Genomic DNA, 4,251 nt, shown 5'->3' with positions numbered 1-4,251 from the left:
AGTCTTTTCCATGAATTCCTTGAAGATGAAACCCTTTTATAGGAACATTTTTGCAAAAGCATCAGAGTACACCCAGAACTGTCTGTAAATGACAAAAGACTTAAAAATGACCACGGTTAAAGATTTGATGAAAGTTCATAATAATGCAATTGACAAGGAAATTTAGTTATTTCTGAGATATACATTTTAAAGTAATAACTAGAATTATGACTTATAACATTATACCAGAACATATAAGATTTTTAGAAATTTCATGTAATGTCTGAAACATTTATATTAACATATTTCCATACAAATAACCCAAAGAAAGTTTATTATTAGTTGTTTTTTTGGTTTGTTTGTGTGCTTTTTTATACTGCAGGTTCTTATTAGTCATCAATTTTTTTTTTTTTTTTTTTTGCTGTAGGCGGGCCTCTCACTGCTGTAGCCTCTCCCGTTGCGGAGCACAGGCTCCGGACGCGCAGGCTCAGCGGCCATGGCTCACGGGCCCAGCCACTCGGCGGCATGTGGGATCTTCCCGGACCGGGGCACGAACCTGTGTCCCCTGAATTGGCAGGCGGACTCTCAGCCCCTGCGCCACCAGGGAAGCCCTCCATACAAATTTTAACATGATTTGTTCTAGCTCTGTAAAAAATGCCATTGGTAATTTGATAGGGATTGCATTGAATCTGTAGATTGCTTTGGGTAGTATAGTCATTTTCACAATATTGATTCTTCCAATCCAAGAACATGGTATATCTCTCCATCTGTTGGTATCATCCTTAATTTCTTTCATCAGTGTCTTATAGTTTTCTGCATACAGGTCTTTTGTCTCCCTAGGTAGGTTTATTCCTAGGTATTTTATTCTTTTTGTTGCAGTGGTAAATGGGATTGTTTCCATCATTTCTCTTTCAGATTTTTCATCATTAGTGTATAGGAATGCAAGAGATTTCTGTGCATTAATTTTGTATCCTGCAACTTTACCAAATTCATTGATTAGCTCTAGTTGTTTTCTTGTGGCATCTTTAGGATTCTCCATGTATAGTTTCATGTCACTTGCAAACAGTGACAATTTTACTTCTTTTCCAATTTGTATTCCTTTTATTTCTTTTTCTTCTCTGATTGCCATGGCTAGGACTTCCAAAACTATGTTGAGTAATAGTGGCGAGAGTGGACATCCTTGTTTCGTTCCTGATCTTAGAGGAAATGCTTTCAGTTTTTCGCCACTGAGAATGATGTTTGCTGTGGGTTTGTCGTATATAGCCTTTATCATGTTGAGGTAGGTTCTGTCTATGCCCACTTTCTGGAGAGTTTTTATCATAAATGGGTGTTGAATTTTGTCACAATCTTTTTCTGCATCTATGATGATCATATGGTTTTTATCCTTCAATTTGTTAATATGGTGTATCACATTGATTGATTTGCGTATATTTAAGAATGCTTGCATCCCTGGGATAAAATCTACTTGATCCTGGTGTATGATCCTTTTAATGTGTTGCTGGATTCTGTTTGATAGTATCTTGTCGAGGATTTTTACATCTATATTCATCAGTGATATTGGTCTGTAATTTTCTTTTTTTGTAGTGTCTTTGTCTGGTTTTGGTATCAGGGTGATGGTGGCCTCATAGGATGAGTTTGGGAGTGTTCCTTCCTCTGCAATTTTTTGGAAGGGTTTGAGAAGGACGGGTGTTAGCTCTTCTCTAAATGTTTGATAGAATTCACTTGTGAAGCCATCTGGTCCTGGACTTTTGTTTTTGGAAGATTTTTAATCACAGTGTCAATTTCATTACTTGTGATTGGTCTGTTCATATTTTCTATTTCTTCCTGGTTCAGTCTTGGAAGGTTTTACCTTTGTAAGAAATTGCCCATTTCTTCCAGGTTGTCCGTTTTATTGGCATAGAGTTGCTTGTAGTAGTTTCTTATGATGCTTTGTATTTCTGTGGTGTCCACTGTAAGTTCTCCTTTTTCATTTCTAATTTTATTGATTTGAGTCCTCTCCCTCTTTTTCTTGATGAGTCTGGCTAAAGGTTTATCAATTATGTTTATCTTCTCAAAGAACCAGCTTTTAGTTTTATTGATCTTTGCTATTGTATACTTTGTTTCTGTTTCATTTATTTCTGCTCTGATCTTTATGATTTCTTTCCTTCTACTAACTGTGGCTTTTGTTCGTTCTTCTTTCTCTCGTTCCTTTAGGTGTAAGGTTAGATGGTTTATTTGAGATTTTTCTTGTTTCTTGAGGTAGACTTGTTTTGCTATAAACTTCCCTCTTATAACTGCTTTCGCTGCATCCCACAGGTCTTGGATCATTCTGTTTTCGTTTAACTTGTCTTTAGGTATTTTTTCATTTCCTCTATGATTTCTTCAGTGATCTCTTGGTTATTTAGTAACGTATTGTTTAGCCTCCATGTGTTTACGGTTTTTACGTTTTTTTTCCCTGTAATTCATTTCTAATCTCATAGTGTTGTGGTCAGAAAAGATGCTTGATATGATTTCAGTTTTCTTATTCTTCTTTCTCTAGTTCCTTTAGGTGTAAGGTTAGATTGTTTATTTGATATTTTTCTTGTTTCTTGAGGTAGGCTTGTATAGCTATAAACTTCCCTCTTAGAACTGATTTTGCTGCATCCCATAGGTTTTGGATCATTGTGTTTTCATTGTCATTTGTCTCTAAGTATTTTTTGACTTCCTCTTTATTCAGTGATCTCTTGAGTATTTAGTAATGTATTGTTTAGCCTCCATGTGTTTGTGTTTTTTACATTTTTTTCCCTATAATTTATTTCTAATCTCATAGACTTGTGGTCAGAAAAGATGCTTGATATGATTTCAATTTTCTTGAATTTACCAAGGCTTGATTTGTGACCCAACATGTGATCTATCCTGGAGAATGTTCCGTGTGCACTTGAGAGGAAAGTGTAATCTGCTGTTTTAGGATGGAATGTCCTATAAATATCAATTAAATATATCTGGTCTATTGTGTCTCTTAAAGCTTGTTCTTCCTTATTAATTTTCTGTCTGGAAGATCTGTCCATTGGTGTGAGGTGATAAAGTCCCCCACTATTATTGTGTTACTGTCAATTTCCTTTTATACCTGTTAGCATTTGCCTTATGTATTGAGGTACTCCTATGTTGGGTACATATATATTTATAATTGTTAGATCTTCTTGGATTGATCCCTTGATCATTATGTAGTGTCCTTCCTTGTCTCTTGTAACATTCTTTATTTTAAAGTCTATTTTATCTGATATGAGTATTGCTACTCCAGCTTTCTTTTGATTTCCATTTGCATGGAATATCTTTTTCCATCCCCTCACTCTCAGTCTGTATGTGTCCCTAGGTCTGAAGTGGGTCTCTTGTAGACAGCATATAGATGGGTCTTGTTTTTGTATCCATTCAGCAAGCCTGTGTCTTTTAGTTGGCGCATTTAATCTATTCACATTTGAGGTAGTTATCGATATGTATGTCCCTATGACCATTTTCTTAATTGTTTTGGGTTTGTTTCTGTAGCTCCTTTTCTTCTCTTGTGTTTCCCACTTAGAGAAGTTCCTTTAGCATTTGTTGTAGAGCTGGTTTGGTGGTGCTGAATTCTCTTAGCTTTTGCTAGTCTGTAAAGCTTTTGATTTCTCCATCAAATCTGAATGAGTAATCTTGGTTGTAGGTTCTTCCCTTTCATCACTTTAAGTATATCATGCCACTCCCTTCTGGCTTGTAGAGTTTCTGCTGAGAAATCAGCGTTAACCTTATGGGAGTTCCGTTGTATGTTACCTTTCGTTTTTCCCTTGCTGCTTTCAATAATTTTTCTGTCTTTAATTTTTGCCTAGTTGATTATTATGTGTCTCGGCATGTTTCTCCTTGGGTTTATCCTGTATGGGACTCGCTGCTCTTCCTGGACTTGGGTGGCTATTTCCTTTCCCATGTTAGGGAAGTTTTCCACTATAATCTCTTCAAATATTTTCTCGGGTCCTTTCTCTCTCTCTTCTCCTTCTGGGACCCCTATAATGCGAATGTTGTTGCATTTAGTGTTGTCCCAGAGGTCTCTTAGGCTGTCTTCATTTCTTTTCTTTTTTTTCTTTTTTTTTCTTTGGTACGCGGGCCTCTCACTGCCGTGGCCTCTCCCGTTGCAGAGCACAGGCTCCGGACGCGCAGGCCCAGCGGCCATGGCTCACGGGCCCAGCCGCTCCGCGGCATGTGGGATCCTCCCAGACCGGGGCGCGAACCCGGTTCCCCTGCATTGGCAGGCGGGCGCGCAACCACTGCGCCACCAGGGAAGCCCCTATC

The sequence above is a fragment of the Physeter macrocephalus genome, chromosome 18, assembly GCF_002837175.3.
Source record: "Physeter macrocephalus isolate SW-GA chromosome 18, ASM283717v5, whole genome shotgun sequence".
NCBI lineage: Eukaryota > Metazoa > Chordata > Mammalia > Artiodactyla > Physeteridae > Physeter > Physeter macrocephalus.
The sequence above is the reverse complement of the archived record's forward strand: the minus strand, read 5'-3'. Positions refer to the sequence as shown.